The sequence below is a fragment of the Felis catus genome, chromosome C1, assembly GCF_018350175.1.
Source record: "Felis catus isolate Fca126 chromosome C1, F.catus_Fca126_mat1.0, whole genome shotgun sequence".
Lineage (NCBI taxonomy): Eukaryota > Metazoa > Chordata > Mammalia > Carnivora > Felidae > Felis > Felis catus.
Window position 1 is genome coordinate 16,485,423 of NC_058375.1, and position 8,711 is coordinate 16,494,133.

The 8,711-nt window shown below is 51.2% G+C and overlaps 1 long non-coding RNA gene across 1 annotated transcript; it reads right to left on the minus strand.

Moving 5' to 3' along the window:
* Nucleotides 1–4,698: 4,698 nt before the first annotated feature.
* On the minus strand, nt 4,699–8,394 carry LOC123379355. The gene is made up of 3 exons (XR_006583745.1): nt 8,012–8,394; nt 7,162–7,263; nt 4,699–6,034 (listed from the first exon to the last, which is right to left on the minus strand). It is a non-coding gene; the product is annotated as an uncharacterized LOC123379355 (long non-coding RNA).
* Nucleotides 8,395–8,711: the final 317 nt, after the last annotated feature.

Here is an 8,711-nt window from a genome sequence, read left to right on the forward strand (position 1 = left end):
GCAATTGTCTACTCCTCAGGCAGCAGGACGTGAAGGAAAGAGCACTTGACCAGGAGTCCAACTCTGCTTCTCATCATCCCTCTACCACTAATCAGCAATGCAGTCTTGACAGGCCCTTTACCCTCCCTGAGCCCTCAGTTTCTCAGCTGAAAAACAGCATCAACGCTGCCTGTCCTGGCGGCTCTGTCACCAGAAGTTACGAGGAGCAGATGTGATAACACGTGGGAATATTGTTTTAAAATACGTAATGTTCTCAGGGCCGCCTGGGTGGCTCAGTTGGTTGAGCATCCAACTTCAGCTCCGGTCAGGATCTCACGGTTCGTGAGCTCAAGCCCCACGTCAGGCTCACTGCTGTCAGCCTGTCAGTGCCGAGGCTGCTTCAGATCCTCTGTCCCCCTTTCTCTACCCCTCCCCCAGTTGTGCTTTCCAAAAAATAAATACTCAGTAAAAAAAAAATAATAATAAAATGTTTAACGCTCTCCAACAACTTTTAAATATTTTGAGCTAATAAATTAACTCACATACCATAAAATTCACCCTGTTAAATCATACACTCCTGGCTGTGCACCCATCGCTGCTAATTCCATGAAATCTCAGCACCCGCAAAAGAAAACTTGTACTCTAACAGTGCCCGGCAACCACTAATCCACTATGGATTGGCCGATTCTGGACATTTCCCATAAATGGAATCATGCAGCATGTGGCCTTTTGTGTCTGGCTTCTTTCATTTGGCATGTTTTCAAGGTTCATCTGCATTGTGCCATGTGTCGGTCCTTCATCCCTTTTCATGGCTGAAGACTATTCCATTGAATGGATATACCGCATTTTGTGTACCGATTCATGTAGGGTTATTTTTATTCACGCCCAGTGCAAGGGACTTAGATGTTCTCAGAGGGAGGGAGATCAGCACAGAACCAGCAGGAGGGGCCGCAGCCACATGGGGAGGTGTGTGCAGCCTGAGGACATCAATCTCTGGCCCTGTCTATTCTCAAAGTGCCTGGAGACATTCCAGAAATTCCCCGGATTCCAAGCATGGAGAATTATTGCTACCTAGAATCTGGGCTTTCTATCATCTCTGCCTCAAACCCCAGGTTTCTGTGGGCAGCAGCAAGGATTTCCTGGAGGTGGGGAGACAGCTGACACAGCACTAAACCAGGCACATGGTAAGTCCTCAACAAATTCTTGGATGGATAAATGGATTGATAGAGATAAATGGATGGGTGGATGGGTGGATGGATGGATGATGGATGGATGATGGATGGATAGATGAGTGGATAGATGGATGGGTGGATGGATGGATGGATGGATGATGGATGGATGGATGATGGATGGGTGGATGGATGGATGGATGGATGGATGATGGATGGATAGATGAGTGGATAGATGGATGGGTGGATGGATGGATGGATGGATGATGGATGGATGGATGATGGATGGATGGATGGATGATGGATGGATGATGGATAGATGAGTGGATAGATGGATGGTTGGGTGGATGGATGGATGGATGGGTGATGGATGAATAGATGAGTGGATAGATGGATGGGTGGATGGATGATGGATGGGTGGATGGATGGATAGATGATGGATGGATGAATGATGGATAGATGAGTGGATAGATGGATGGGTGGGTGGATTGATGACTAGACTGGGGGGTAGAAGTGGCTCTACATCTTGCTAACACCTACTTTACACAGAAGAGGGAGATAAACTTTCTACCTAGAGGGAAATCCTGGCCCAAGGCATTCTTAAACCAAAGGATCTCTCATTTGCCTACCAACTCCCATTCAGGGGTAGGAAGGATTGATTCTCAAACCTTTGGCATTCCAAATGAAAATGATCTAACTGTGCTTGGTACATAGTAGGTGTTTAATACCTTGTTACAGTTAGAGTGAATGAATGAATGACTTACACAAGGGAACAAACCTATTTCCCACCCATTTTATGAATTAGGAAAGTGATGCTCACTTATAAATGGGGCAAGCAGCCTCTAAGGTCACCCAGCAGAACAGGGGCAGAGTGTGGTGTGGAATCTAGGCCAACTGGAAGCCCACCACCACCATTCTTTTCCCCACACCAGGAAGTTTTCTGATGCCTGATCTCAGTGGGGACATGTAAAACAGAGGAGTCGTTTCCAGACCTCGGATTTTGTGTTCTCCTGCCTACAAGAAGGAGATCACCGAACTGACCACATGTCTGTTTGGTGTGTGTTTGAGTGTCTGTGTGTGTGTGCACGTGCATGTGCACATGTACGCTCAGGGATGGAAGGGCAAATATGTCTTGCCAGAAGCTTCCACCTTTCCATTGCCCAGCTGTGGCATGTCAGGTGTATGGGACACTTGAGATAAGCTGGCTTTGACACGCTGCAGATGCCTCCCTACCTCCCAGGGAGATTGTGACGGCCACACGTGACAGGTACAATGACATTCAACATCTGGGTAGCAGCTTATATGAGCTCACGTTGGCTCAGCACGTGGTAAGTCCTCAAAGAGCAGTGGCTGCTTTCATTACATAATAACAATCCCTCTGGCCCACGCCTTCTTATCAGGCTTCATACTTTTCAGTGCCACTGGCCTGGGAATCAGGAGGTCGGGTTCTAATTCCAGCTCCCTGTGAGACCATGGATGTCTAACCTCCCTGGGCCTCAGTCTTCTCATCTGTAGAATGGAATAACCATATCCTTTTCACAGAGACAAGGAGAGAGATGGGCTATGAGGGTATTTTGCATGCTGCAGGTTAAGCAAGGGACTACCGTGGGCCGAACCCGGCCCACCACTTGTTTTTGTAAATAAAGTTTTATTGGAACACAGTCACAATAATTCATCTACATATAGATATATATAGATATAGATATATAGTCATATGTATGTGAATTCATTCATATGTATATGAATAGTTGTGACAGAGACTATAAGACCTGCAAAGTCTTAAATATTTTTTTTTCAACGTTTATTTATTTTTCGGACAGAGAGAGACAGAGCATGAATGGGGAGCGGCAGAGAGAGAGGGAGACACAGAATCAGAAACAGGCTCCAGGCTCTGAGCCATCAGCCCAGAGCCCGACACGGGGCTCGAACTCACAGACCGCGAGATCGTGACCTGGCTGAAGTCGGACGCTCAACCGACTGCGCCACCCAGGCGCCCCTCAAAGTCTTAAATATTTACTAGCTGTTCATTTACAGAAAAAGTTGGTTTACTCCTGCTATTGAGCAATTATTCTCAGGTCTCAGCAACATAAACCTCCCCTCTTCCCTGGGAGCTTGTTAAAAGTGCCACTCCCAGGCTCACCCCAAGGTGCCAGTTCAGTAGATCTGGGGTGAGGCTTGGCTAGCTCCTTTTTAATCAGTGTTCCTGGTGATTCTGATAAAGAAAGGTCCCCAACCCAGATTTTTTTTTTTAATTTTTTTTTCAACGTTTATTTATTTTTGGGACAAAGAGAGACAGAGCATGAACGGGGGAGGGGCAGAGAGAGAGGGAGACACAGAATCGGAAACAGGCTCCAGGCTCTGAGCCATCAGCCCAGAGCCCGACGCGGGGCTCGAACTCACGGACCGCGAGATCGTGACCTGGCTGAAGTCGGACGCTTAACCGACTGCGCCACCCAGGCGCCCCCCCAACCCAGATTTTGAAACACACTAGAGTAGACAGGCCTGGGATCAAATCCCTGCTCCTTCACTTCACATCTGTGTGACTGTGGGCAAGTTACCTAACCTCTCTGAGTCTCGGCATCCTCATCTACAAAATGGGGACAACGATGCCTGTCCCTTAGGGCTGCTGGAAGATTAAGTGAGAATCTCTGCGAAGTGCTCAGTTGGGCCTGGGGACTCAGTATCAACCGTTCTCTCTCCTGCATCCTGGGACATTGTCCCGTGAGCCCTGGGCAAGCCGCATCCCCCGGTTCTCCCAGAACCCTCCTGCAGCGCCACTGCATCTTCTCATCCTTGCTGGCAGGTCCCGCTTCCCCAGCATCTGGTTAGAGGCAGTGTCAGGTGGCTGTCCTGTTAGAACCTGGAGTCCCCGGGCTGTTTCTGACACTGAAACTGCCTGGGTGTCCAGGCTCCGTGTTTACACATTTGCTCTCATAATATTTGCTTTCTGTGGCCACTATTTGTCCAGGGGCTGACGTCAGATGAAGACAATCAACTCCCCACCAGAGCTTTCAAAGGGCAAGGTCAGCATCTCCCTGTCCCTGTCCACCGTCCCGTCCCCTCTCTCCTTATCTGAGTTTGCTAAACTGACCACATTTTGGACCACAAGTGACTTAGCAAAATGTGTTGGTGTAAGACCAGGAGAATAGGCAGATTCTGGTTCTGGTCTGTCACTGGCCTTGGGGCTACTTTGGGGGGCTCTGAGCCCCTCCCTGGGCCTCAGGGGCCTCATCTCTGCCCTGAGAGGTCTGGCTTGTCAGCACCACGATTGCATGTCTCTGGGGTTTCAAGAACTCCCCCACTTGGAAGATTCCAGAGTTCACCTTGCTATTGCTCCCCATCTTCACCCCTCCAGTCTTCTTCTTCTTTTTTTTTTCAATGTTTATTCATTTTTGAGAGGGAGAGACAGAGACAGAGCTCGAGCAGGGGAGGGGCAGAGAGAGGGGGAGACACAGAATCCAAAGCAGGTTCCAGGCTCTGAGCTGTCAGCACAGAGCCCGACGTGGGGCTCGAACCCACGAACAGCGAGATCATGACCCGAGCCGAAGTCAGATGCTTAACCAATTGAGCGACCCAGGCACCCCCACTCCTCCACCCTTCTCAAGCGAGGGAAAAGTAGGGAGACAGAACAGAAATGATGGCAAGCTAAGCCATACTTTCATTATTCTACAACCGTGCAAATAGCATCATCTTCCTCTCATCAGGACGGACAATTAAAACTGAGAAAAACCACAACCCAGCAATTGGTCCTCCACCACAAGTACCCTGCACCCCAAACATCTTAGGAAGCCTGACCGTGGAGCTTAAGCTGGGCTTCTCCCACCCACCTGCTCATACTTACTCACACTGGGAGCTTGGTCAACTTGCAGGGGGAGCTAGTCTGTTTCCCAAGGAGGAGGAAGAATCATGTCATCGGAAACCTTGGCCTGAGAGACTTTAGTAAGTTGCACCAAATTCCCCCTCTCCTTGGCATGAGGCGGTGTGGGATCATGTCGTGATGGAAGGGAAGTCTGGGGAGCTAGACCCACTAAGGCTACCCAGTGGCTGGGGGACCCCAGGCAAGCCACATATTACCTCTCTGAGCCCGGGCTTTGCCAACTGTGAAATGGACATGATAGTAATTTATACCTCGTGGGGCTTTTGTGAGAATTTAAAGGGCCCCAGGGAAAGTGCCTAAGCCAGTTATTTTTTTTCTTTTGAGAGAGAGAGAGAGAGAGAGAGAGAGAAGCAGGGTTCATCCGAAGAGGGGCTCATGCTCACCCAGTGTGGGACTCGAACTCACAAACCGTGAGATCATGACCTGCACCGAAGTCAGATGCTTTAACAACTGAGCCACGCAGGCACCCAGCCGGTTCCAGGTTCATACTGGGCCCTTTCCAAATGCTCTTCTCCTCCCCAGCAATGAATGGCGAGGGAATGATTCTTTGAGGGTAATACTGTAACAAGAATTACTTACTTTGGCCCTGACGACGTCCAAGTCCATGATCTGTCCTTTGTGGCATTTCTTGCAACAAACCCATAGATTTCACTGTCCCCAGTTTACAGCTGCTAAAACTGAGGCTCACATAGTGAAATAATTTGCCCCAAACTCACCATGAGTCAGCGGCAGACTGAGGCCCAGGGCTTCGTCCCCTGGTCAGCACTCTCTGCACATCCTTCCACAGAGTCACATCCTACTGGCCCCATATGGCCTGAGTGCACCTTGCTGTGTCCAGAGGCTTCCCAGGTGCTGGCCCCAGGCCTCCCAAATTCTCTCCAGCCTCGAGTGGATGGGCTTGGCCGGTGGAGGGAAGCTCAGCCAGAACTGTGAGGACACAGCGCCCTCCAGTGGCTGCGTGCCGCAATGACAGACACTGAAGTCCGGGGAAGCCTCAATTTCCCAGCGGCTGCAAACCAAGAAGAGGGCACAGATCAGAAGCACGTTCCAGCTCCTACCCTCGCCAGTCCACTACGTGCCAGGGTCACTGGCTCCTTTATACCCCAAATAATCCCTCCGTCCCAGGCTCTTAGAACCACATCATTTTAATCTGGAAAGAAGCTGAAACACCTCTTAAGCAAACACTCTCTTTGCACAGAGGAGGTTGTTGAATCCAGGGTGGAGACATCATGTTCAAGGTCACACAGGGAGATGGGCAGAGTAGAGACCAGAACCTGGATCTCCAACCTCCTCCTTCAGCTCCAGCAGGAAGCTCAGGGAGGCTGGACCCAATAATGCTATTGCGTCTGTCCCTGCCCCTGTCCCTCCCCCATCTTTCCCTCTGCCCCCTCCCCCTCACTGGCTCCCAGACACACCAGGTAGAGTGGGACAAGCTAAGGAGTAAGAGTGACATTCGAACATTTGATGGCTGTGTGACCTCAGGCGGGTTACATAACCTTTCTGTGCCCCAGTTTCCTCCTCTTTGAAATGAGAAAAGTAGTAGTACCTATGTCACCGGAGTGCTGTGAGGACCAAACAAGGTGTAAAGTAAGACAGGTCGGCAGCACAATACCGGGTACATAGTAACCAGCCCCCAAACATTGTAACCCTTGCTACCAGGATTATTATCTGTTGGGTGCCTTTAATTCACTGGCCCGCAAGCTCTCCCAAGCACAGCTCCCCTCCTCTTCTCACTCCAGGTCCTATCACCAAACCCCAAAGTGGCAAATGAATCCCCAGCGTCTGAATGTCATGTCTATCCCACGAGAGGAGGTGGCCTGGCCAGGGACTGGAAGGCAGGCACCATGGACACAGCCCCCTAATGGTTCCGTAGGCCCTTCCGGCCCAGGGCGAGCTCGGCCAAGGTGGAGTCTTAGAGAAGGGCTAAAACCCTGGAGGGTTTCTCTGCGGCCAAGAGGAGAACAGGTTGAAAGACAGTGTCAATACCTTCCTGAGTTTCTAGAATTATTCTGAGGGTCCAGTTCTAACCATTGGACACCACCACCCCTTGAAAAATCCCTCCTCGATTTTTCCTTCCCCCCCCCCCAGGTTTGGAGCCAGGCAGATGTGGGTTCAAACCCTGGCCCTGCCGCTCACAAGCTGTGTGATCCCGGGAAGAGATCGGACGACTCTGAAGTTCAGTCTCCCCGTCTGTAAAGTGGGGACGACGACGGGATTGTCCAGAGCTGGTTCTTGGGTCTGGAATAGAGTGCACAGCGCCGTCTGGAACGTGGCCCTTTGAGCTGCTTCTTCATCAGCAACTCAACATAAATTCATCATCCGTTTCCCCAACTTCTGCTCTTCCTCCCGGATTCCCTGTTCCGGTAAATGGCAGCATTCCTCCATCCACGGAGGAGCCGTCCCTGTTGTCCCCCCCGGGGTCAGCGCCGGAAGTGAGGCGGTCAACCCTGTCGCGCCTAGCCCTTGCCCGCCTGCCTCCTCTCCACCCTCTTCCACCCCTGCTCTTGTTCCCGGACTGGGTTATGGCAAATTACTCCCGGCTGCTTTCCTCCTTCCACCGTCCACACTGCTGCAGTGGTGGTTACATCCCCCTCTCGGCACTCACACGCCTGGCTCGGAAACCACAACACCCCGCACCCCTGCAGCGCGGAGTCCAAACCGCTGGGCAGAATCAGGACAGCTGTGGCCCCTCCATGCGCTGAGCCCCTTCTCCACCCACCTCCCCAGCATCATCTACTCCCACCCCTGCACTCTTGCTCTGACCGGCACAAAGTGCTCAGGTCCCCCGATGACACCTGTTCCTTTGTGCCTCCAGGCCTCTGCCTGTGGCCGTGGGAGAGCCTCTGCCCCTAAGACCACCCACTGACTGCTTGGCCTCCCCAGACCCCCTTCATGGAGCTAAGCACCCCGCTTCTGGGCCCCCCCCCGGCCTCTCTCAGACCCCCGTGGTGGCCCTCACACCAAAGTGTGCGTTTGGCCCACTTACCTGACCAGTCGATCCTGGAGGACACGAGGGAGCTTTGGTTGAAACCAAGGCCTCTAGAGTCATGTCCTCTGCTTAGACTTAAGTCCTGGGTCTTTGTGACATTTTACTGAGAGGATGCTAGCATTGTGCCTGCTGAATCGTAGGTGTGCAATGAATGGAGGTGATTCTTTTTATTCATATTCCCCCACGAGACTATAAAATCCTGGAGGGCGAGACGCGGGTCTTATTTATTTCTGTATCCCCAGGAACTAGCATGGGATCCGGCCCGCAGGAGAAGTTTAATAGCTGGACGACTGGATGTGGCTGAAAGAAGAGGAAGGAAAATGTAAGAGCAGCCACGTCTCGTAATTAGGCAGAAACACGCAGAGCACTTTACAAAGTGATGCCATTTAATCTTCATGTCACCGTGGAGATAGAATCTATTTCTGTCCCCATTTCAAGGGGGAGGAACCTGGCTCAGAGAGGTGAAGGCACCTGCCAGAGTCCCGGAGGGATGATGTCGGGGACAAAGCTGATACTCAAAGTCACTTCTCTCTGGCCACAAACCCCATGCAATTTCCGTCTCTCCTCCCCCCTACCTCCTTCAAAGGGGGCAGTTGGGATAACAGCCAGCATCTGGAGGAAGTAATAACTAGCATTTATTTGGAGTGTGCTAAAGATGTCAGGTGTTTCACACTTACAGTTAATTCTTGCAAGAAGG